This window comes from Hemicordylus capensis, chromosome 2 (genome assembly GCF_027244095.1).
Source record: "Hemicordylus capensis ecotype Gifberg chromosome 2, rHemCap1.1.pri, whole genome shotgun sequence".
Lineage (NCBI taxonomy): Eukaryota > Metazoa > Chordata > Lepidosauria > Squamata > Cordylidae > Hemicordylus > Hemicordylus capensis.
Window position 1 is genome coordinate 265,226,099 of NC_069658.1, and position 25,614 is coordinate 265,251,712.

The window sequence follows — 25,614 nt, forward strand, 5'->3', positions numbered from 1 at the left end:
AAGGTAGCATAAAATGTGTTATTACTAATGTGCTGTCCCAGCTTAGATATTGAAAGCTAAATGACAGGTCAGGGGCGTATCTAGGGCAGGGCAGGCAGGGCATGTGCCCTGGGCGCCACTTGAAGGGGGGCGCAAATTCCTAAAATTAATTTTTTTAAAAAAAATGGCCACCAAAAACAAAATGGCCACTGCACATGCTCAAATGGCCTCTGTGAGGCCCTAGGCCATGCCAGGCCTCACAGAGGCCATTTGAGCATGCACGGTAGCCATTTTGTTTTCAGCGGCCATTAAATTTTTTTTTTTTAAAAAATGGCCACTGCACATGCTCAAATGGTCTCTGCAAGGCCCTAGAGGCCAGCGGTGGGAGGAGTAACCTTTGCAGATGCCCCCCTCCCACGGTCTATAGGAAGCACCCCGAAGGGGCTACAGGTTAAAAAAAAATTCTATTTGATATAATATAAGTCACTGTACACATATTCAGTTTAGCACTATGTACAGAGAATCAGGGCTTGTGAATACTGAGCTGAAGCTTATGAACTAAGATTGTATTCATTTGCTCTTACTTTGCTTCTTATGATAAGTGAGTTAAATGTGGTGTCTTAATAATATGACTATTAATGGTGAGTTTGTCTTTGAATCAGTGTGAAATCCTTAGTATTAAGGCCCACTGGGAGTTTCTTGCTCTCTTTCTCTCATTTTAACTATCTTTCTGAAATACTAGAATATATTCCAAGCAGTGACACAGTTTACTCTGCATATCCTTTAATTATTTTCAGAGTATCTGGGAAAAGCCAAATTCTCCATTTATTTTTAATACTTATGTAATAGTGATGCTACAATGCACAGTAAAGAATTAGGTAGTCACTTCTGTTTAGTTTTCCAAGTACACCTCCACATAGTATTTGTGTATTTCATGAGCCCCAGCATACTGAAATTTGTAGTTTTCCAGCATTTTTTGGTCTGGCTACGTCCACTGCTAAATAGTTTTTGAAATATTAAAAGATTAACAAGCTTGACATATTTTTCAGCTGATAGTATAGTAAAGTAATCTGAAAGATGGGTGTCAGATGTTTGGACTGGGGGCGCAATTTCAGTGCTTGCCCTAGGCGCTATTTTCCCTAGATACGCCTCTGCCCACACGCCTCTCCCCCACCTTTCCAGGGCCTGTTCTCTGGCTCCAGTTGAGCTCTGAGGAGCTGATATGAGCTGTTTTGGTCTTGGCTCTTCTTCATCTTTTAATAAAGTTGTCACATGTTTTAATGATACTTATTAGTGTCTGTCTCTTTTCCTTCTATCTAGAAAGTAGTATATTTTAGAAGTTGTGCACAAGTGACATAGCCTCTGAGCATAGACGGAGTAGATTACTTCCCTTTAAGCCTCAGGCCTCCACTTAATGGCTGATAGGATAATGGTGGCCACTTTCGGAGTATTATGCTGACTGGGGTAGCAAGAAGGTACTCAGCCACCCCGCATCAGCAGTTTTGGCAGCAGCGCCTGTGGGTGGGGGCAGGGGAGGTAAGGACACCCTTCCCACACCTTAAAGCATCCACCATTCCCCACCTCGTGGGAGTGCACAGAACCAATTCCATACATATCCCTAGTGAAGACTGCCCTTGAACATGCAGGTTCTACATGAGAGCCAAACCACCTGTAAATATGCAGGCTTCATTTCTTAAGTATGGCCAAGTGGAGTTTCTGGCAGTTTGGCTCTGATGTAGAACTTCCATGCTCAAGAGCAGACTACACCAGAATGATGGTTTCTTGGTGCTGGGTGGGAATAGTTTTTTGGATTTCCTTGAGGTTCCTCCTTCAGAACTTTCTAGCATGGGGCCCTTGGTCCTGATCTTATACATTTCTAATTAGGAATAAGTTTTCCACTTATTGTAGTGATGCCATGTGCATGCGTGGAGGTAAAAGAATGGCCTCTGCACCAGTGCAGAGGCCCCAAACAGCCCAAACTTGACCCAGGAGACTCTGAGGGAGGCCAGTAGGGGTTGGGGGAGCTGCTGCCCCCACCACTGAGTGACTTGTAAGTACTCTGTTTTAACTTTATGTAACTATTAGGGAAGCCCCCCGGCCTCTTTACAGGTAAAGGAGGATCCTCGCCAGATTCCCTTTTGCGGGTAGGGCTTTAAGCTGATTTCGAACTGGTTTGAGCTTGAACCAAACTGGGAATCAGCTCAAAGGTACCAAAACAGAGCTGGCCTGGTCTAGTTTGAATCTGGTTCAGATTTGAACTGGGAAAACAGGTTTTGTGCACATCTCTACTAAGATGCAGCAGTTTAAAAAACTGACCCTTAAACTCTACAAAACAAGTGTTGGCTATTGGAGCTGTTCATTGGGCACTGCAATCCCAATGAAACTGTAGCATCCCGCTGGTACTGCTTTCACCATGGCCATCTCTGGTGCAGTTCATTACATTCCCAGTGCTGGGAAGGCCTCTTCTGCAGGAAGCAGAACCATGGGGTTGAGAATTACACAGGGACATTGGGAAAGAACATTGGGACATCTGTGACGTGCGCTCCCTTCCATTGCTATTTCCATGGCTGCAGTGGAGTGGTATATCAGCTTGTGAATTCCCCAGTCACTTCCTAGAGTTGTCCCTGATGAATTTCTGCCTGTTGCATCTGATTACTGAATTTTCTTCTTGATAAGCCTACTGGGACTGGGAGGGATTAAACTTTCAAGGCAGGAGTCCCAGCCTGAGTATTCTTGGTCCCTCTGCTCTGATCCCAAAGGGCTCTCCTCTCCCGCTTTGGTTCATCGCGATGTGCCTTTGCAAGGGCGGAGGAGGGAGGGAGCGGCAGTGGGGCTTGCTTGGCTTTTGTCAGCTGGATTCTTCCAGTCTCCCATTCTCTCTTTTTGCAGTAGCTGCTTGCTCTCAGCAGGGGCTCTCTAGCCTTGCCTTGCTGTTTGCTTTAGTAGCGCCGGGGCGATGTTAGCCGGTCGCAGAAGAAGTACTTTCACGCCCAGCAGCAGCGTCACCCTCCCGGCTCGCCCGCTCCCAAGGAAACCCGATTGATTGATTGGGGCGCACACAGCGGCGTGCCTCCACCAGCCGTGCCTTTCCCGCGGAACCCGTTTGCGAAAGCGGCTGCAGGCAGGGAGAAGTGTCCTGGACTTGTTTACACAGGCACCTTGGGAAGTTGGAATTCCCCAAAGCGGGGGTGCCGGGAGGTCCCTTGAGGCTGGTGCAGACTAGAGTGGGGTCTCGGCGAGTTTTCTCCCCCCCCCCCGCGCCCCATGATTGCCTTGTCCTGGAGCAGGCAGTCTTGATTCATCAACATCCCCTCGGTGCAATTTCTTCGGAGATGGCATTTTGGGTGAGTCGCCTGCTTACTTTCCGTGCGTCGCTCCCCGTCTTTGTTTCATGCTCTTTCGCCATGCCCTGGTGGCTTTTGCCCCTGCTAGGGGCGGGGGAAAGTGGGATCTTTTGGTGGCCCGTGAGTCGGTGGGGGGTGGGGGGCGCAACTTAAGTCTTTTTGCACTGAGAACAGCGGAGGAAAGCGGCGGGGTCTGGGTCGCAAATGAATCCTCTTTATTTTCCCGCCTCTCTCTCCCTGGATCCCCCTTTCCTCCGCACCTCGCCCTCCCAAGTTTTCTTCATCACACTCTCATTCATTCTCCGTCGCCTCCCGCCTTCCCTTCCCTGGCGGCGTGAACGCAGGTTTGAATAGAACTTTTCTTCGCCGGGGAAAGGGCACCGGGGCTGGGCGGCTTCTGGCTCGCCTGCTCAGAACTTGTTTGGGAAGCAGCCACCTCCAGGAGCCTGCTTCGGTTTGGGGGGGCGGGGGCGGGCGGGCGGTGGCATCGCCTCCCCTAGCAGACACTGAGGAGGCTTGTTATGTGCACGCAAGAGAGAGAGAGTTGGCGGGCCGCTCAGTCACTGAGAGGTGTGTTTATGACTGAGGAGGCTCCGGCCCTTAGAATGACCCTTTCATTCCTGCCCGCGTCTGTCCACTCGCCTCCCCTTTGGCTTACAACCCACCCAGCAAAAGGAGGCAAGGCAAGGCAAATTTCTGCCCACTTCTAAGCCTTGCCAAAGAAGAAGGGCTCTGCCTCTCTCCCCCTCAGGGAGACAAACAGCCTCTCTGGAGGTGGGACATCTTTGGGTGTCTCCATCGCCCTGAAATTAAAAGCGGCCCCACACATCTGTGCGCCCCATTTGTTTGCTGGGGGGGGGGGAGAGGAGCGGGGGGAGCCACCTAGCAGCAGCAACAGAGACCCTTTCCCTCACAATACTGGCAGGCTGGACTTGGTCCCACCCCCCTCTGTCTCCTTTGTTCGTGGAGGTGCTTGAGCTTGCTTGTCCCACAGGGAGCTGGTGGTGCTGGGAAGAAACATGAAACCTGCCTTACAAGAGTGGTGCGCGCGAGCGGTGGGGCGGGCGGCGTGGAGTAGTGCGAGCTGGCTGGCAGTTTAAGCCTTGTCCCTTGAACCAGTCTGCTCGGCTTGGGGTGATGGTCGATGTCCTTGTGTAGGATCGGGGCGAAGTCTGAAGGCCCTGCAGAAGGAGGGAAGGTCATGTTGAAGGGAGGGGAGGAGATGGATGGCAGTCTTCTCTCCTGCACTCTTTGCATTTTCACAAAGAACGTTCCCTTGGTGTACATTGTACCTACCCACTCCCTTGTTAGGGCTCTGAGTAAGCCCAAAGGTTTTTCCCCAGGGAAGGAAATCCTCAGGGATGTTCAGCACAAGGGAAAAATATTCCCCCCACTAACACACACACACACACACACACACACACACACACACACACACACACTCTTACTTTAACACTTCTGTGTTTTCCTTTAACAGTACTGTTAAGTATTACTTTTGGCTTTTAATGCATGCTTAGATCACAGGACTTTGTCCCCAGCGTTGGGAGTATCTGCAAAAAGAAGTTTAAAAACCCATCCTAAGGACAAATGTTCAAGATTAATGAGTAACTTATCTTCAATGAGTGATTTTCACTACATAAGTGGAAAACTAAAAAAAACCAAAAACCCATAACCCTCTGAAACTAGATATCCTTTAGTCATAATTTTGTACTCATTTACAGTCAAGGAGGTGAAGGGCGGATTCCTTCTCTCCCCTCCACACCCAGTACATGTTAATAGTGAAGTAGTGATGGAGAGCCCAGTCCTTGATAGATATTCCAGAGTAATTAATCCAGAATCAAGGGGTGTGTATGTATTTGTGTGTGTGTGTGTACACATTCTACTTGTTAATTTAAAACAGATTATTGTTGGCATACTGTAACCCATGTATGCACTGGGCACAATCTAACCAGAGAAAAGCACTTTTAAGGCTCATGTTCATCCTTTTGTGGTCTTGATCAGAAAATGGCAAGCCCCCTTTCCTTTCTTTAAAAATCACCCTTCCCAATTTCCTGACACCAGTAGTGTAACTGTACCTACACTATTGGTAGGTATTAAAACAACATAAAATGGGGTTACATCTGCTTTTTCGCCTGGAATACTCCTGATGCTTTTCATAAGATGCTGTATCCACATTCGAACACAGCAGAGCACATTCAGTTACTGAATATTGTTGGTGGAGGAGCAGAAAATCAGAGATATGTGACTCCCCAGATTTTTCCTATTGTTCCCCAAAAGAGTCAGTCCAGAGTTAATGCTGTTTGGGAGAATATAGAATTGAGAACCTATACTAAGCATGCAATGACTAGTTATGGTGCTGAGGTGCACAATAAAAATAACCGAATTGCCTTGAAAAAGTTACCCAACTCAGTCTTTTCCTTCCACAGAAGAAAATTCATGCATTGGGAAGGACACTGGCCCACGTTTGCATTATTTATTTATTAAAGGGATTTATATCCCCGCCTTTCCTTACTTTCTGTTAAAACGTTCAGTTGTATATATTTGCATATTATAGCTTAGTTACCCATTGTAAGTAGGTAGAAATGGAAATGTCCCACTTTCCTTGTTTAATGGTGTGGACTGTCTGAAGTTCTCCTTGCACTTGTGTTAAGTGCAAATGGGAAAGCCTGTGAATGAATGTGAGTGGATGCCTCTGAAACAGCTGTGGCAGACGGCCACTTTCATCGCCTTGGGTTGTCTGTGGGGAAGCGAATGTAACACATGGTGGTGTGACAGTTTGCCAGCAGATGTCACCCCCTGCACTGAAGAGAAAAGCGAAGCATCCCTGAAGATTTGGGGAGGAGTGAGGTGCTCCCTCCTACCATCAGAAGCTGGGCTTGTTGTTGGGGCTTTGTTAGCCACTGCCTTTCTTTCACACAAGCCTTTTGTGGTCATCTGTCAAGATCTTTTAGGCATCTGTACCCCAAGCAACTTGCTGCATTTCCAGTCAAGCTGAGCACACTGCTAGGTCAGAAGTCCCCAAATAATGGACCGTGGCTATGAAATGCCTCTCCTATAACGTGCAAGGGAGAATGGGAGAGTGAGGGAGATACCTTTAAATAAAGGACAGCTGGCAACTTTACTGCTGGCCATTGGCTCCTTGATTTACTGGGGTCAAGTGGGTGGCACTGAGCTCTCCTTAATTAATTCAGCAGAAACTGGTGTATGTCTTTGGGGGTGTGAGGAAAGGGACAGAAGTATAGGTTTGTCCATATGTATGAATTCTGTCTCCGGCACTGCAGCCTCCCTCTGTGTTTTTGGGATCAGATTTCCAAGGGCTGCCCCATTAGCCTCTTCTCTTGTAGCAAAGAGTCCTGTGGCACCTTAAAGACTAGCATATGTACTATAGCCTGAGCTTTTCTAGGGAAGAGTATGTGTCATCAAATGCTTGAAGGGATGGGGAAGATTATGGATCTCTCCCCATTTCTCTACATGGGAGCTACTGCTTGACATTGCCTCATACTTTAGGGTGGTCATGAAAGAAAAGCTATGGAGATGTGAGGGTAGTCAGACAGGAGCTTGTTTGATTCTCAGTAGCAATAGCACTTAGCAATAGCACTTACATTTATATACCGCTCTATAGCCGGAGCTCTCTAAGCGGTTTACAATGATTTAGCATATTGTCCCCAACATTCTGGGTACTCATTTTACCGACCTCGGAAGGATGGAAGGCTGAGTCAACCTTGAGCCCCTGGTCAGGATCGAACTTGTAACCTTTTGGTTACAGGGCGGCAGTTTTACCACTGCGCCACCAGGGGCTCAGGGGCTCACTGCGCCACCAGGGGCTCAGTAGCTGGGAGCACCAGGAGAATGGAGCAAGTTTAGCTTCCCCCCTCCTCATGCTGTCCTCAAGGAACTCCTTTACTATCATCAAAATGAAAAAACCGATACTCCAAAGCACTGAATTTGAGGGCATCATTGCAGTTAAGGCAAAAGCTGCCCCCACCTCTGATACTGGGTGACTGACCCACCTTTCATGAAAGGGATATCCTGTATGGGCTTCAGGGGGTGTCTTCTGTGTGCCGGGAAGCTTTCTCCTTCCTCAGATAGGAACATAGGAAGCTGCCATATACTGAGTCAGACCATTGGTCTATCTAGCTCAGTGTTGTCTTCACAGACTGGCAGCGGCTTCTCCAAGGTTGCAGGCAGGAATCTCTCTCAGCCCTACCTTGGAGAAGCCAGGGAGGGAACTTGAAACCTAGATGCTCTTCCCACAGCGGCTCCATCCCCTGAGGGCAATATCTCACAGTGCTCACACTTCTAGTCTCCCTTTCATATGCAACCAGGGTGGACCCTGCTTAGCTAAGGGGACAAGTCATGCTTGCTACCTCAAGACCAGCTCTCCTCTCCAGATAACAAGGGGGGATCCCAAATTGCATCTATGGTTTCTCTTTTCTGGACTGCAGTTGTGAGTACATCATCTTACATGCGCTAAGTGGCTGACATCCGGAGTGGCCTAATGTGAGTGACACTCCCCACACTGCGATGATGTGCTCTCCCGGAAGTGCATGTGCTCTTGTGCAAGAGTGCAAATACTTTTTGGAGCTTTCCTATGCTGGGGAAGAGTAGAAACACATTGCTGATGGCCAGACAATATTTTTCTGCAATACTAGAGCACTTCTGGAGTGTGGATGAGCTCTGGAAAATATTTGTGCTCTTGCACAAGAGGGCTGCGTTTCAAGGTGAGCGAGCAGCAGTTCAGGGATGTCAGGAGCACCTGTGTTAGGCTGATCTGGATGTCAGCCAGGGTTTGTAGATAGGCTGCAAGCTACCTGAACTGACTACAGATTGTTGCAGTGATATATATTGTTGGATTTTTAAAAAAAATGTCTAGCATTCAAGATGTCTTAATTACTTCACAGTAAATTAAAACACATGTCAATCCTCTGTTCAAAGCCATAATCTAAACAGATAAGAGACACAAAGGAAAGGTAGGAGTACAACAATATCACAAACATGCTTATGCCTCAGCGGAGGGCCAGCCTAGATGTAATGGTGCAGCTAGGTGTATTTCTTTCTTGTTCTCTGCCTTGTTCACGAGCAGAGAATGACATCTATCTTGCTGCCCCATCTAGCAGGAAGTAGAGCAGAGGTCTGTTTCTTTACATGAAGTGGAATACACAGGTAAGGATAGGTAAACGTCACCCCCTCCCTTGCCGTGCTCCATTGTTTTAAGCAATTTCCCCCTCCAAATGACTAATTTCTGATGTTGGAGTGAGGCATGGGAGAAAATCGCCACCCTCCACTTTATACGTGAGCAGGGCAGACATGTGGATAAAATACATGTGGCTGCCCCACCATATTTAATTTGTCCTTCCTGGACTCCTTCATTGGGACAGAACAGGGTTCTCAAACGTGGGTCCCCAGATGCTGCTGGACAACAACTCCAACACATGAATTGTCCCCTTTGCTAATCAGGGTCCACTGTGGATACATTTGAATGGGAGACAGACATCTGAGTACTGTAAGATATTCCCCTTAGGGGATGGGGCTGCTCTGGGAAGAGCACCTGCATGCTTGCAGGCAGAAGGTTCCAAGTTCCCTCCCTGGCATCTCCAAGATAGGGCTAAGAGAGACTCTTGCCTTGAACCTTGGAGAAGCTGCTGCCAGTCTGTGCAGACAATACTGAGCTAGATGGACCAATGGTCTGACTCGGTATATGGCAGCATCCTATGTTCCTATCCCCAAAAGCTGAAACTTGGTACATATGTAGTCCAGAACACCCTGACTGCTCGAAAAGTCTGAATATGGAACATTCATATGTCATTCACCTGAAATCCACAACATAAAGATACCTCATAGTATCAGGTAGCTTTTCTGGCAGTCAGAAAATCAAGCCACATCTCTGATAAGAGTGTAGAACTTCTCCTTTCATACATTTCCAACAATCCGCAAATTAAGAAGGGGAGATTTTCAGTGACTACCAGGAACATATATCTACTTGCAGTTACATTTACTTTCATATATAATATAGCCTATTAAATTTTTATTGCTTAAGCCTGTGAGATGAGGGTGCCTAAAACTTTAATTCTATAAGTATCCCTGTTATTTCTCTACCTAAGAATTAGTGATTGTTCCATTCTGCATGATTAAAGTTTCTATGTAATCCAGAAGTTTCCATATTATTTTACCAGCTGATCCAATGAAAGAGATTGCCTTTCTTCATTTTCAGTTTTTATTTACTAGAAAGAAGATGACGACAATAGTCTGCACCATAAATTTCACAGGTCTGTACTATAGTGGCTACAGAATTGGGCCAATGGATTTGGTAGGAGGAAGGAGCATTCCCATATGTTCCAACTGTCTCTGTTAGCAGGGGCAATCCCTCTTTTGTAATACCTGTTCCTATTTTTACATCTTAGGGAAATTTTGCAGATGTCTCATTGAAAAATGTCTTTGTGTGTGTACTAACGTACTACAGTTCCCTGGCTTCCTTTCCTCCACCACCCATAATTATCTCCCAAGAGAGTAAATATTTCCTACTGTGTTTGTTGCCGCTATTCTATAATAAGCACAACCAGATTTATTGTGAGATTAAACATTCTTAAATTCTAAAGGAAGGAAACTTGTGGTCATTTTACTAATGCACACGCTTCAGAAGTTAGGACAGGCTCTTGTAGAGAAAATGAATCCATCACTCAGCAGACAGAGAAGAATCTTCACCAGTGTGTTAACGGGGTGTGGGTGTGTGGTGGAAGGAGCCTTCAGGCACTGTTCATTGGTGTGAGAATAGAGATGTACACACACAATGTCTCTGTTATTTTTCTCTGTTAAGATACTTTGGTTAACTCTCGCAGCAAAGCTAAAAAACAGCTTTACCTCCTATAGTGCATATTGTTGTGCATTGCCATTGTACTTATCTCTTACATTTTAACTTTACATCAGGGGTTCTCAAACCTAGGAGAAAGGCCCTTGGCCATTGTGGCTGGGGATGATGGGGGTAGTAGTCCAACAGCATCTGCAGTCCCAGGTTTGAGAACCCCTGCTTTACATCATCATCATCATCATCATCCTCATTAATTCGATATCTATACCGCCCTTCCAAAAATGGCTCAGGTTGGTTTACACAGAGAAATAATAAATAAATAAGATGGATCCCTGTCCCCAAAGGGCTCACAAACTAAAAAAAACCCCATGAGATAAGCACCAGCAACAGTCACTGGAGGTACTGTGCTGGGGGTGGATAGGGCCAGTTACTCTCCCCCGCTAAATAAAGAGAATCACCACATTGAAAAGGTGCTTCTTTGCCAGGTTAACAGGGGTAATGATGTTGATTGACTGCACCTCTTCCACCCCAAAGCCATTTGACCTCACGTCTTCCATATTTTTTCTCTTTCTCCATCCCCATGTATGTCCATATACTGAGGATACATCTGATGAAGTGGACTGTAGTTCAACTAGACTTACACAGAAAGAAATGTGCTAAACCATAAGGTGACACAAAAGCTTTTTATTGTTTTTGCTCCAAAAGGCTAAGATGGCTACTGCACTGAGGGTCAAGAATGATAAGAATTTGATGTTTGGACCTGAAATGGTAGGGCTGTCCTTTGATACCAAGGCAAGATTATGATAACATCCCTGGCTCAGTAGAGTACAGGTGCCATCCCAATATCTTGTTTGTTTGCTTGTTTATCATATCTCTATACCACCTGATATATACATTGCTAGGCAGTGTACAAAATTTAAAATATTTAAAAGTCAACACAGATTAAAATACACAAGACACAATAAAAACAATAATATTAAACAGTTATTAAAGCAAATTATTAAAATTCTAATTAAAGGCTTGCTAGAACAGGAAAGTCTTGAGGGTCTTCCTGAAAACAAACAGAGAAGGAGATGCTCTTATTTCAGCAGGGAGCATATTCCAAAGCCCTACAGCAGCCACAGAGAAAGCCCAATCCTGGGTCGCCACCAAACAAGCCACCAGTGGTATCTGTAACCGGACTTCTCCAGAAGATCGTAACAGGCGGCAGGGTTTATGACAAAGGAGGCTCTCTTAAATAGCCAGGACCTAAGCCGTTAAGGGCTTTATAGGTAATAACCAGCACTTTGTATTTCACCCAGAAATCCAGAAACATATCGGCCACCAGTGCAGTTCTTTCAGAATTGGTGTTATATAGTCCCTTCATATGGTTCCAGAGACCAATCTGGCTGCTGCATTCTGTACCAATTGTAGTTTCTGAACTATGTACAAAGGCAGCCCCACGTAGAGTGCATTGCAGTAGTCAAGCCTGGAGGTTACCAGCATATGTACCACTGTTTTAAGGCCATTTACCTCTAGAAATGGACGTAGCTGACGTATCAGCCGAAGCTGAAAAAAAGCGCTCCTGGCCACTGCCTCAACCTGAAAAACAAGGCAGTTAGGCAGGGCAGAAGAGATAACCTGCCCCCTAATATTTCAGACCACATGTGACTATTGTTCAGGAGCACCTATCCTTGGGTTACACACACTGATTTTATACAGTGAGCGGTTGAATGTTATATATTAAGTTTGGGAATCCTGTTTTCTAATACACCAACTTTGTTTGGCATCCTAGCTCAGTAGCAGAGCATCTGCTTTGCATGCAGAAGGCCTCAAGTTCAATCTGCTTTTGTGATTATCGGCATCAATCCCTGGCATCTTCAGGTAGGGCTGGAGAGACTCCTCTCCTGCCTGAAACCTTGGAGGGCTGCTGTCAATCAGTATGTAGACAATACTGAGCTAGATGGATCAATGGATTTACTCAATATAGCTGCTTCCTATGTATAGAGCAGTGATCTTCACTCTTTTTCAAGCACAAGCCACTTAGCAAAAAACAGAAAACCCTTCAGTATAAGAGCCACATGCTGCCTCTTTCCCCTATTGTAATCTGAAAGGGTGTTTCTCCACTTTATGCTTCCATGCCAGAGCAGTGACTCTTGTGGGACACAGATGACATGCAGTGTGTACCCCAGTGGTGTGGCAGTTGCCCTCTTTCCTGTATTTTTGTCACTTCTGATTTTTGCTGCACCTCTTGTAAAAACTCTGCTGACTTGCTCTCTCCTAACTGGTGGTGGCTGTAAGGTCTTTGCACACCAGTCAATTGATTGCCTATTATGTGACTGCTGTCAGATATTGACAAATATTCCATTAAGCCACGAATGCCATAATGTAGGTGGTGACGTACCTCTTAAAATGTCGTCATGGTATCATCTGTTAGCAAGGGCAGGGACGAAGGCTGCTTGCCCCCTAGCCCTGTAGCAGTCAGGCAAAGCTAGCAAAGATTCTCAGACTCGCCCCTACTGCAACAAGAAGAAGACCGCAAGCTGTCACTGGTAGCAAAAGCTACTGCCTGGGACCACCCATGACTTCATACTGCTTGCTGCAGTGAATAGCCCCTGCCTGTGGTTCAGCTGTCTGTTCCTTAAAGCTCTTGTGAGGAGCTGGACTCAGGTCTAGAAACTTTAAACTTTAAAAAAGTTAATTTCATTGTTTCACAATAACAGTTAACTAATCTGCTTTTATAATTCGCATAAGTATTAACCTTGATGATCTATATTATTAATTCTCCAAGATGGGCCATGCGTGGGGGCGTGGCAGAAAGGAGGCAATTGGCTGACAGAGGGGGAGAGAGTTCTGAAGCAGCAGGGAGTTTTACGGGGTGGCTGGAAAGCAGTTTGACAGTTGGCTTGGGGGCTCCGTGAAGTGGCAAGGAGCTCAGAGGCTGGGGGTGGCTTTGGGAGCTGGACAGTTGGCTCTGGGAGCTGTGGGCGGCAGACAGTTGGCTAACCTGCACCCTGAAGCGGCAGGGAGCTCGGAGCTGTCAGGTGAGTGTGTGACAGTCCCTGGCAGAAGCAGGGGGAAGCAAGGACTGCGAGACAGAGATAGAAAGACGGAGGACAGAGAGAGAGAGCGTTGCGGAGGCGGCGAAAGCGAGTGAGAGAGTTGTTGGGGGGCCTGAGCATTGTGGGGCGCAGCAAGAGAGTTGTGGGGTGCAGCGAGAGCGAGCGAGAGAATTGTGTGTGTGTGGGGGGGGAATGCCACAGGCTCAGTGCATGACCGCACAGATGCTCTGTGCAGGGTCAGCTAGTTAAATTATATTTTTTGTTCTAATAAAGTTAATGCATTAAAAAATACTTGACAATATTTGCATGGTTGCCAACCAGATCTTTTTTGAATGATCAAATGCCAAGCCCTAGGTGGGTGTGTCTGATATGTGCCAATCAGAGAGCAGGAAGAGGAGTCTCAGACTTAAGACAGAAAACACATGTGACAAGAACCACAGACAGAAAACACATGTGACTGCAGTAGCAAGATGTGTAACTTGTAATCTCTTTACAGAAATCACCATTTTGTGTTGTTCTTTCTCATAAGTCTCTGTGCAAACCCCGTTTCATTTTAAGCTTCAGTAGCAAAATGCATGCTGCAAGGTGTCTGCAGCAGGCTTGCTAGTTCCAGCCAGGTGAAACAAACATGTGAAACCAGCCTAAGACTACATAAGTTTGATCTCTAATACAAATGCACAGTGGAACAGGAAACCTTTTCAGCATTTGTAGCTTCCAAGGGATATTCCTGATGATATTTAGTTGAATGAAGATACCATGTCTATAGCCATTTCTTGTTGTCAGCCAGGGTTTGGTTTGCACAATTAAGTTTTGTGCTCTATGAGAAATCAACACCAAAATGTTCTGGTCTCCTGCTTCCCTCTCCCTTTTTCTTTGCAAATCAGCTGAACAGATTAATAATTAACCAGTCCCCCTCTGGCTCCCCTCCCACATCTGCTGTAGTTTTGTAAAATCTCATTTAAGAAGCAGCTTTGTTAAAGATCTCCCTCCCCTTTTCTCCACTGCATACTGTTAATCTCTTAGGAGAATGTGCTGGGATAACAGTCCTTTCAGTCTCCTTTATGCTGCTCACTTTGGCTCTGGATGCAGTCTTGCTCTCTCCCCTCTTCCTCCGTCTGTTTTTCTAACAATGCCCAGGGTGTCATGTTTTGGAGACAGGTTGAAAATCAGGAGGACAATATCGCTTAGAAAATCGAGGTTGGGAAGATAGTTGAAAGATTTCCTATCAGCTCTTATTCATGGGCAGTGCATGAAAGCAAAGAAGGAATAGGTTTAAAAGGTGAGTAAGGTTATATATTAAGTTTAGGAAATCTGTTTTCTTATACACATGGTTCACAAACGGTGTCATTCTGTTGTGATTGGAGATGATGGGAGCTGTAGACTGAACAACATGAATTCTCAGTAGACTTCTCCTCCTTGACGAGAATCTGAGCACTCTCCAGAATTCTGCAAGGGAAGCCATAAAAGTTGCATCATTTTGAAAGCAATTTACGTTTCTAATGTAACTATGTGTTAAACCTATATGAATATGCAAATACCGCAGTGGGGTAATGTCTTGATTTCAAATTCACGACTAAAATGCTGCAGAGTAGTTGGTGACACTGAACAGACTTTTGATTTCGCTGGAAGTCGTCTTCAGGCTGGATGCTAAGCAAAAAGGGGCAGGGGGAGAAAAAGGTGGGCATGATGTTAGAGCCCCAAAGTCTGGCATTTACAGTCTTAAAAACAGAGTGCAGAGGTGTTAGGCAGACTTGATTAGATTACTACACATGACATTAAGCCGTCATTGGAAGTTGGGCTTAAACTGGAAGTGGACCAGAGGTGGTCCTTTTATCTTTAAAAATTAGCTATAGGGCATCAGATCCAGGCTGAGATTGTGGCATGTGGTGGGGGTGGGTTCAGCACTCCCCCTCCCTGCTGTTTGCACTCAGAAAATCTCAACCCCCTGGGAGCGGCAGTTTGCCTCCAAGGTGACAATTTGCTGCAAATCTGGTCGCTGGTCAATAATGGTTGTTCCCCCATTGTTCTGAAAATGCAAAATCCACCTTTTACTTGATCGGTTTGCAGCACTAAGTAGAACACACAGGATTGCCTTATTTTAACATCCAGCCTGAAGGATAGTTCTGGAGAATTTGAAAGCTTATTGTGATATTTTAGTTGATCCTAACAAACATTTTGACCATTTTTAGATTGGCAGTGCTTTGCGGATAGGGAACCAATTTTTTAAATTATTTATTTCTCTATCAATTTATTTATTTTTCTGCATGGATAGCTTTGCAAACTTTTGTTTCCAAAAGTGGTTTATTATTATTAGTAGCAGTAGCAGTAGTATTGTCTTACTGTAGCTTTTGGATTTTTTTCTATATGGACCAATAAGGCTATCTACAATTTTTGTATATATGGACATCCAAAGCTATGTTATACTGTAAGACCCTTGGTCCCCCTACCCCAAGTACTGTCTGCTCCGACTGTTAATGATTCTTCAAGGCCTCTGGCAGGAATGTCTCCCAGCCTCCCTACCTGGAACTAGGGGTGGTTGTAGGAAAGATTATTAATGAGACTGGGGAAGGTGATGGCCACCTACCCCTGCTCCCTGATGTCCACCTCCCCCTGCTTCTGACTTCCCTAGACTAGAGCCAAAAATCGGCCAAGGCAGACTCTCCTCAACAATTAGAAGTTCTAAAAAAAACCACCCTAAAAGCATCCTCCCCCTCCAAAAAAACTTCTAAATGGATTTGATATTGCTTTAAAATAGGGTCTTATTTAACACAAGAGTTCTAACCCACAGAGATCTACTTGGGAGCAAAATGTAGAATCGCGGGAAAGACTGCAACTTTCCTTTTATCAGGGGGATTGTATAAATAGAACTCCACCACTTAAAAGGTTCAAGGAATCTTTCACATCATTGCTGAAAGATGTGAGTGAGACAATTAAAATAATAAAAAGGCAAACTCAGGGCTGGACAAATATAGCTTGTCTATGAAGCTTGTCTAACTTTGCTTCGCAGCTTTTCAATGAAACTTCCTTCTATGTAATGGGTGTGACTAGGCAAAGTTAAACACTTTTTAGGTCCTGTTGTTATCCATGGGAGAAAGTTAAGCATGCTCCTATTTACATTACTATGACTTTGACTGGAGATTGCATTTAGTGCATGTCCAGTCTATTTAGAATTGGGGTGTTGATGATGCAAGAGATTTTAATACTTCCTTCTTTTTTAGTATTAATACTTGCCACTATTTAACATTTATTTGTTATTAAATAAGTTAGAGTGGTTTACAAAGCAAAAGAAATAAGATGGTTTCCTGTCCCAAAGGGACTCACAGTCTGAAAAGAAACACAAGTGCCACAGCCACTAGACACTGTCCTGGGTTGAATAGGGACAGCTGTTTTCTCCTTTTTAGCCTACTTTCCGGGAGGATTATGAGATCACCCGGCATTCTCTCTGTGTGTGTGTGTGTGTGTGTATCTGTCCGTGTGTGTGTGTGTGTGGCCCACCCATCAACTTCGTAATGCCTGGACCAATATGAACCAAATCAGGTACAGTTGTAGGGACACATAGGGACACCTCAACAATGTAGATTGTGATGGATGTCATCCATGTCAATTCAAGATGGTGGACATGTAAACTTTTGAGGCGCAAGTAGGCTAACTTGAGGACTGTCTAACTGATTGGAACCAAATTTGGTACAGTTGTAGTGAGTGACACACAGGGACACCTCAATGGTGTTCTTGGTAATGATGTTATCCACCCTGATCCAAGATGGTGGACGCATGAACATTTGAGGCACAAGAGATCTAACTTGTAGACATTGATTTGAACCAAATTTGGTCCAGTTGTAGAGACAGTGAAAGGAAAGTAGGCACATTAGTTCTTACTAGAACAACTTGTTTACAATATCATAGGAACTAGGAAGCTGCCTTATGCCAAATCAGAATATTGGTCCATCTAGCTCAGTATTGCCTACACTGACTGACAGGAATCTCTCCCAGCCCTATCTGGAGATGCCAGGGATTCAACGTGGGACTTTCTGCATGCACAGCAGATGCTCTGCCACTGAGCCCATACAACTTAGTTCTTTGAAACTAGAGAAAGCAGGAGAATAGAGGTGCTGATCAGACTGCAAAGACAAGAGTTGGTGCCCCTATGCAAAAAACAATGGAATTTCTTCTGGGTGGTTTTTGCCCATCACACAACTGGGCTTTGCACTTGCATAAAAGCTTGTTTGGGAACTTTCCAAGCGTCTCTTCTCTCTTATTCTTTTTGGCGGTAGCTCCTCCCCTTGTGCTTTGAGTTCATGTGTCTAGCTCCTTTCTGCTCGGTTTTTCGTCGTCCACCTCAGGCCTGTTGGAAAGCTTCCAGCTTATTTACTGAAAAACAAGTACTATCTCTATTGTTTTTTCTTATAGTTTCCTTCAACTTTAGTGTTTCTTTTGTTATAGTAGCTTCCTTGCTTTAATGGTTTGCATTTTTATTTGCTATGAGTCCCTGCCCCCTTCCCCCTTTCCCCATTCTCCTCCTTTTGAGGGGACAGGTGATCACTAAATCCATAATTATATGGCTAACAAAACTACATTTAAATGCTACACTAATTGTAGAGTAAAATTTCCTTCATCTGATGGTCATCAGCTCTGCCTCTTCTGCTTTGGTGAATTGCACATCGTGTGTACACTGCCAAAAATTCACGAGTCAAGTGTGAAGTAACAGAATTTCCAGACAGGTCTCTATTGTGGAAGAGAGCCCTACAGAAATTGTAGGTGGTGCATCTATCGACCACCTGCTGTCTAAAGCTCCCTCCAAAACTACAGAGCTTTCGGGCACTGGGACTCTGATCCCAGACTTGTAGCACTCTACACTTCCTCTGACTGTCAGTTCCTCCTTCAACAAACCCTTAGATACTATCCACTCCTGGACAAATAATGCTGGCTCCCTTAGGACCAGTGTTCTCTCTAATTTTTTTCATCTGTGTGCAGAATGAGTTTTGTTCTGGGTGGCAGTCTCAAGGCAGTGTGTGCACACGTGCATTAAGAGTGAGGCCTTCCTGAATCCACCTGAGCGGGATCTAAAATTAACTGAGTGGACATAGAAAAATGTGTGATCATTCACACACGGACATGCCTTAGAGGGAACGCTGCTTGGGACTGGTGATGGATACCAAGGGGTGAGTGGACCCTGCCCCTACCTTGACATTGATGCTGTTGGAACCAAAGACAAAAAAAGAAAAAACCTGAACAGATGCAGGCCTCAATACCAAAGAAAAAGAAGGCAGTTGCAGCAGTCTTCATGCAAATGCAGAACCCAAGCAGAGGCATTGCAGATCCATAGTGAAGTATGTATGTATGTATGTATGTATGTATGTATTTATTTTTACATTTATATCCCGCTCTTCCTCCAAGGAGTCCAGAGCGGTGTACTACATACTTAAGTTTCTCCGCACAACAACCCTGTGAAGTAGGTTAGGCTGAGAGAGAAGTGACTGGCCCAGAGTCACCCAGCTAGTATCATGGCTGAATGGGGATTTGAACTCGGGTCTCCCCGGTCCTAGTCCAGCACTCTAACCAGTACAAGAAAATAAAACACTGCACCCTGTTGGTACTGACGACAAAGCTGCTCCGGTACCAGTAGAGCCTCGGGAATCCATTCTACCTTCGGATACAGACCTAGCGGATACAGACAGAGAAGAAGTCAAGTTTAACACTGACAAGGATTTGGTCATCTCTAACTGGTTATTCTCCACCTCAAAAAGAAGATCTGTTCCAGCAATCCTCTTCTCGGAATAGATACAGGGACAGACATTGCAGAGATGCATACCCTTCTTTTTCCTATTCACCAAATAGATATGACTACTTCTTTTATCGGTATGGTCCCGGAGAAAGACCAGTATTACAAGAATTATGAAAGGATAGTCATCGTTCCTGCTATTACCACTGCAGAGAATGCGGAATCTGTTATTCTAACATTTAAACAGATTTAAAACTTCTACAAAGTACAACTGGACAATTGTCCTTTTCCACAAAAACACCCCACTCCAAAGTCCATTGTTGTGGAGGCAGCACAAATTAGATCTAGGAACAAGGCCCTATCTGTGCCGATGTATAGAGAGGGCAGAAACGTAGACTCCAGTGGCAGATGTCTTTATTCCACAGCCTGACTACAACTAAATATCGCTAACTACCAGACATGCATGTCCAGGTATAACCAGCTCTTATGGGAAAAGCTATCATAACATTTGGATGCCTTACTCCATAGAAAAAGGAAGTGGTGCTTGCTCTACAACTTGAAGCATTCAAGCTAAATAAACAACTCCTGCACATATCCAGGCATTCCACTGACTGTGCTGCCAGAACCATGGCTAGCTCTATAGCACTGCTACCACACGCATGGCTTTGCTTTATCAGGGTTAGCTCTGGAAGCAAAGACATTGATTGAAAATCTCCCATTTGATGGGCTAGACTTATTTGGGGCCAAAACAGATGATACAATGGAGCGGGTACAAAACCTCCGAAATACTGCCAAATCTATGAAGTTAACCTCTTTTTCTAACTCAAGATTTACCAAGCTTGATAGGGCAAATAACTCCATCCTCCATGTCCTCGGAAATCTCCCAGTTGGATCACTCCTCTCATCAACAAAAGATACCAACAATTTAAGAAGAAACCCTTTTCCTCCAACAAATCTTTCCAGAACAAGGCGAGTCCTCATCCTACCAAAGTGAACATGACTGCCCTCATACTGGAATGTGTCTACAATCTTACCTGGAAGTGTGTGAGAACATCACTACGGACAATTTGGGTACTTACCATCATCCGCTCAGGTTATGTCATAGAGCTTATAGAATGTCACTCAGACTCTGGAATCACAATCATGTACCCAGATGCCACCCTGTGGAAAGAGAGAGACTCATTCCTACAAAAAGGGGCTATAGAACCGTTCCATCCCACAAGACCGACTGTTTCTACTTGCCTTTATTTCATGATCCCAAAGAAGGGTGGAGGCCTCCACCCTATCATAGATCTCAGGAATCTGAACACCTTTGTCAGTTACAAACATTTTTGCATGCTCACTGTATCAGATATATACTGCAAGAGGAATGTGGTTCACCTCCATAGATTTGGAGGATGCATATTAGCATTCCTTGCTTACGTTGCTCCTGTGCAATGCCAGGTTGGTCCAAAAGAAACCTGAGCTCATCCATGATTTGATTATGGATGAAGGGGCTGACCTGGTGTGCATCACCAAGACTTGGTTGGGGCAGGCTGGTGGCCCAGTCTGGTCCCAGCTTCTTCCTCCAGGGTATTCTGTAGAGGAGCAGGTGAGGGGACGTGGGTGGGGAGGTGGAGTGGCTGTGGTCTATAAGAATAACATCTCCCTTACCAGGGTCCCTGTTGAGGTATCTGACCATATTGAATGTGTGTATTTAAGTTTGGGGACCAGGAATAGAATGGGTCTTCTGTTGGTGTACCGATCGCCCCGCTGCCCGATGGAATCCCTTACTGAGCTCACGGACTTGGTCGCGGAACTCACATTGGAGTCTCCCAGACTTTTGGTGCTGGGGGACTTCAGTGTTCATTTCGGGACCAATTTGTCCGGGGCAGCTTAGGAGTTCATAGCAGCCATGACAACTATGGGCCTATCCCAAGTGGTCTCCGGACCGACGCACATTGCAGGTCACACGCTTGATTTGGTCTTTTACTCTGATCAGGGTGATGTTCGGTGGGTGGGGACTCCTGTGATTTTCCCCATTGTCATGGATGGACCACCATCTGGTTAAGGTTAAGCTTACAACCACTTTCCATCTCTGCAGGGGCGAGGGGCCTATTAGAATGGTCTGCCTGAAGAGGTTATTGGATCCAGTAAGATTCCAAGAAGCCTTGGAGGGATTTAACGTTGGCTTTGCTGGTGATCCTGTTGATGCCCTGGTACAAAACTAGAATAACATGCTCACCAGGGCAGTAGATACGATTGCTCCTAAGCGTCCCCTCTGACCCGCTTCAAAACAGGCCCCTTGGTATACGGAAGATCTATGGGGGCAGAAGCAGCAAGGTAAGTGACTAGAGCGCAAGTGGAGAAAGACTCGACTTGAATCCGACCGATGATGACATAGAGCACATTTAAAGATTTATCCTCTGGCAATACGTGCAGCAAAGAAGCGGTTCTTTTCTGCCTGTATTGCATCTGCGAATTCATGTCCAGCGGAGTTGTTCAGGGTTTTGAGGAGACTAGTATGGGCCCCCACTTCCTTGGATCAGAATTTGGAGTCATCAGTTACCTGCTGTGATGTGTTTAAAGAATTTTTTTGCAGATAAAATCTCTCAGGTTCGGGCCGACTTAGATGGAGACTCCACAATTAATTTTATGTCTGAACTGGAGGTGTCCAGCAATTCCTCTTATGTGGTTCGACTGGATCAGTTTCAGTTTGTGACTCCTGAGGATGTGGACAAGCTGCTCGGAATGGTGAGGCCTACCACTTGTTCTCTTGACCCTTGTCCAACATGGCTTGTTCTATCTAGCAGGAAGGCTGTTGTAGGAGGCCTGGTAGAAATCATAAATGCTTCTCTGAGGGAGGGCAGGGTGCAAGAAACTGCAAGAAAAAGGTGTACAAATATTTCCATATCTAGGACTGGCTTTTAGCAGCACCATGCCGAGCCACCCTCCAAAGAAATCTCAATGTGTTACTTCTTCTGTGTGACTTGGGACTCGAGATAAGTTACAAACAGTCATACCTACAACCCACATGTGAGATAAAGTTCCTGGGCATGGTGTTCAATTCAGACAGTTTAGCGATCTCTTTTCCCTCCGACGTATCTGTCACATTAGGGACCTAGCCCAATGCTGCAAGACTCGCCACATCATCCTGCAAGAAGAATCCAGCAGATACTGGGTCTTATGGCAGCCAAAACAGCTGTATTGCTAATGTCTTGCTTATGTATGCAAGTACTGCAGAGATGGTTTATAGACTCATTTGACTCTCAGCTAGACCCACAGACCAAACCTCTATACATGCCTCTGAAAGTTTGACAATCAATAGCCTTGTGGTCTTCCAGGAAGAACCTCTCTATGCCCACGCCATTCCACAGACCAAGTCCAGATGCCTACATCACTGCAGACAAATCGGAGAAAGGATGGAGTACTCATTTCAAGGATCTCCATCTAAAAGGTCAATGGACCCCTTCATTTCCAAGGACAGAAGAACACCATGGCAGATCACTTGCACAGAATTCAGAGCCACTATCTGGAAGATCATCAGAATTTGGGGACAACCACAGATAGATTTGTTTGTCAGCACAACCAACTACCAGTATCCTATGTTCTGCACAAGGACCGATCTTGGATGAGACTTCATGGGAGATGCATTCACAATAAACTGGAATACAGCCTTCACTTACCTGTTCCCTCCAATTCAGGTACCCACATTCAGCAGAGTGGAATATTCTCCATCCAGATGTTTCTGCTTTGCGGCTGTCAGCATGGAGGATTCAACCAAGTGGCCGTCAGACATCTTCACTGTGCTGTCTGCAGCAAGGAAATAATCTACAATTATATCCTATGAGTCTAAATGGAAGAGGTTTTGCCTGTTTACCTTAAAATCTCATAATAGAACCCTGCTCGGGGCCCTTGTTGATAATCCTCTCGCATCTACTGGATTTGAATAAAACAGGTCTCTCTATGCCATCCATAAGGGTCCACTTTGCAGCAATTGCAGCTCATTGGAAACCTCAGACTGCCACTCTGTTCGCTTTACCCAAAGTAAAGCAATTCTTGAAGGGTCTAACTTACCTTCATCCTGACATCTCATCAATGTCACCTCCCTTGGGGTTTCCCACTGGTCTTGTCGTCACTCATCAGCTGAACCTATGGCCACTTGTGACTTACATTTCTAAAACTCAAGATGGTGTTCTTAGTAGTAGTGAACTCTGTATGGTGAGTGGGAGAGCTTAGGGCCCTCAGGTGTGACCCACCTTACCTGGTTTTCCATCATGATAAAGTCACACAGCGTCTGGACATTTCCTTTCTACCCAAGGTAGTTTCTACATTTCACAGGTCCCAATGGGTAAACTTGCCGGTGTTGTTTCCCAATTCAGCTACAGAAGATGAAAGACGATGGCATGCTGGGTGTCTGCAGGGGGTTGGCCTTTTATGTAACGATAACATTTTCCTTTAGGAGATCACCAGTTTTATTCCTCACCTATGAACAACCCCGCAGAGGTCTGCAGGTCTCATCTCAATCCATTTCTAGCTGGATTGTTCAGACTATCAAGTGAGGTTACCAGAAGGCTGGTCTGGATCTGCCATCTAAAGTTAAAGCACATTCCACTTGGGCTGTAGCCACATTCACAGAGGAGTGTCAAGCTGCAACGTGGGCCTCACCGACATCCTTCGTGAGACACTATGTGTTAGATATTAAAGCAAGAAGGAATTCCATTTTTGGATGCTTGGTTCTCTAATCTATTTTCATCTGAAGTTAATGAATTTATGTCTATTACCTCTGATGTCTCTGTCACCCTCCTCCAGTGATTATATGAACTTGCAGTGCGCCCGTTGTGTGATGGACATAGACCACCCAAAATAACTTCAAGTTGCTTACCTGTAACCGGGGTTCTTCTGGTGGTCATCTGTCCATTCACAGACCCATCTATCTTCTCGGCTACAGAGCATTGTAGCGGCAGTCTCTTAAACTGAGGGGGGGAGGGCCAGGGATGTGACCTTAGAGAGCCCAAGGGGAGGAGCTACCACCAAAAAGAATGAGAGAAGAGAAGCCTGGAAGGTTCCCTATTAAGCCTTTACGCAAGCGCAAAGCCCAGTTGTGTGAATGGACAGATGACCACCAGAAGAACCCCAGTTACAGGTAAGCAACCTGAAGTTCCTTTGCAGGGGGAGTGGGGGAAATAAAGTAGGCACTAAGGAAGCATTGGGGAAATAGGTGGGAATCTTGTTTGAAATAAAATTTTGGTAAGTGAAATGGTTTGGAGATGTAGGTTGGTAGAACCATGGGAAAGTATGGTAGAATGACTTGGCAGGGTGGGTGGGACTTATAGCACACCCCCCCCCCCTTTTTGAAGGTATCAGCCACCCCTGGCAGTGTATACGAGGGATTGCTAACCTGAGGCTGGGTAGCTATTGTTGGACTACTGCAGTAAATTGCAGCTGGGAATGAGGGGAGTTGTAGTTCTACAACAGCTGGAGAGCCAGGATGGCCACTCTTGCTCTATAGTCATGCATCATGTTGCAGCCTCTCATTCTTTTTGTGTCCTTATCCAGCACCAAAGAGACATTAAATCTCAGTGCCCTACAAGTGTCCCCGTGGAATGGATTTCATGAACAGGGTGCTGTGAAAGAAAAAGCCCTATCTCCAGCTGTCACTTGCTTAACCTGTGTCTAAGGTGGGAGCATCAAAAACAGGGTCTCCAGAGCTGCTCTTAATGGGTAGGTTTAGGAGAGGAGAGCTGGTCTTGTGGTAGTAAGCATGACTTGTCCCCTTAGCTAAGCAGGGACTGCCCTGGTTGCATATGAATGGGAGACTAGATGTGTGAGCACTGCAAGATATTCCCCTCAGGGGATGGTGCTGCTCTAGGAAGAGCAGAAGGTTCCAAGTTCCCTCCCTGGCTTCTCCAAGATAGGGAACATAGGAAGCTGCCATATACTGAGTCAGACCATTGGTCCATCTCGCTCAGTATTGTCTACACAGACTGGCAGCGGCTTCTCCAAGGTTGCAGGCAGGAATCTTTCTCAGCCCTATCTTGGAGATGCCAGGGAAGGAACTTGGAGCCTAGATGCTCTTCCCAGAGTGGCTCCATCCCCTAAGGGGAATATCTTCCAGTGCTCACACTTCTAGTCTCCCTTTCATATGCAGCCAGGGTGGATCCTGCTTAGCTTAAGGGGACAAGTCATGCTTGCTACTACAAGACCAGCTCTCTTCCTGGCTGAGAGAGTTTCCTGCCTGCAACACTGGAGAAGCCACTGCCAGTCTGTGAAGACTATACTGAGCTAGATAGACCAATGGTCTGACTCAGTATATGGCAGTTTCCTATGTTCCTATGTTCTATAAGAGAGAAAGCAGTCCTTTAGATAATCTGATCTCAAACTGCTTTGTGATTTATAGATCAAAAACCAATACTTTGCATTGTGCTTGGATACAAATGGAAAGTCAGTGGAGATCTTTTAATGCTGCTGAAATATATTCAGAGCAGCCTGTCCTGGTTAGTAAGTTGGCTTCTGTCTTCTGAGCCAGTTGTAGGTTGAGTAGTCTCAGAGAGACTGAGCAATTAACAAGTGTTTATTGTTAACTCACACAATTCCTCAAGACTCCACAGGTGACAATATCTTAAATGACATAAAACAACTAATTTAAAATGAAATTTCTGTTTAAATTCATTTAAAATGAAATTTCAAGGAACAGAACTAAGTCCTATGTTTAGCCTAGAGATGAGAAAACTAAAGTGAGATACC

At 45.3% G+C, this 25,614-nt stretch overlaps 1 protein-coding gene and 1 long non-coding RNA gene across 6 annotated transcripts in view; one reads left to right on the forward strand and one right to left on the reverse strand.

The window, feature by feature from the left end:
• Window positions 1–2,899: 2,899 nt before the first annotated feature.
• PLXNB1 (plexin B1) overlaps window positions 2,900–25,614 on the forward strand; it is a 199,424-nt gene continuing 176,709 nt past the window's right edge. For both annotated transcript variants that reach the window (XM_053291904.1, XM_053291908.1), the window contains exon 1: window positions 2,900–3,323. The gene's annotated coding sequence lies outside the window, so the exon portion shown is untranslated. The remainder of the gene's footprint in view (window positions 3,324–25,614) is intronic.
• Window positions 10,798–20,156, reverse strand: LOC128343229 (uncharacterized). 4 transcript variants are annotated; one of them, XR_008315397.1, is made up of 3 exons: window positions 19,968–20,156; window positions 14,708–18,827; window positions 10,798–14,615 (listed from the first exon to the last, which is right to left on the reverse strand). It is a non-coding gene; the product is annotated as an uncharacterized LOC128343229 (long non-coding RNA). The 4 variants fall into 4 exon arrangements; XR_008315395.1 differs by having other exon boundaries at window positions 14,708–14,816; window positions 18,753–20,156; XR_008315396.1 differs by having other exon boundaries at window positions 18,753–20,156.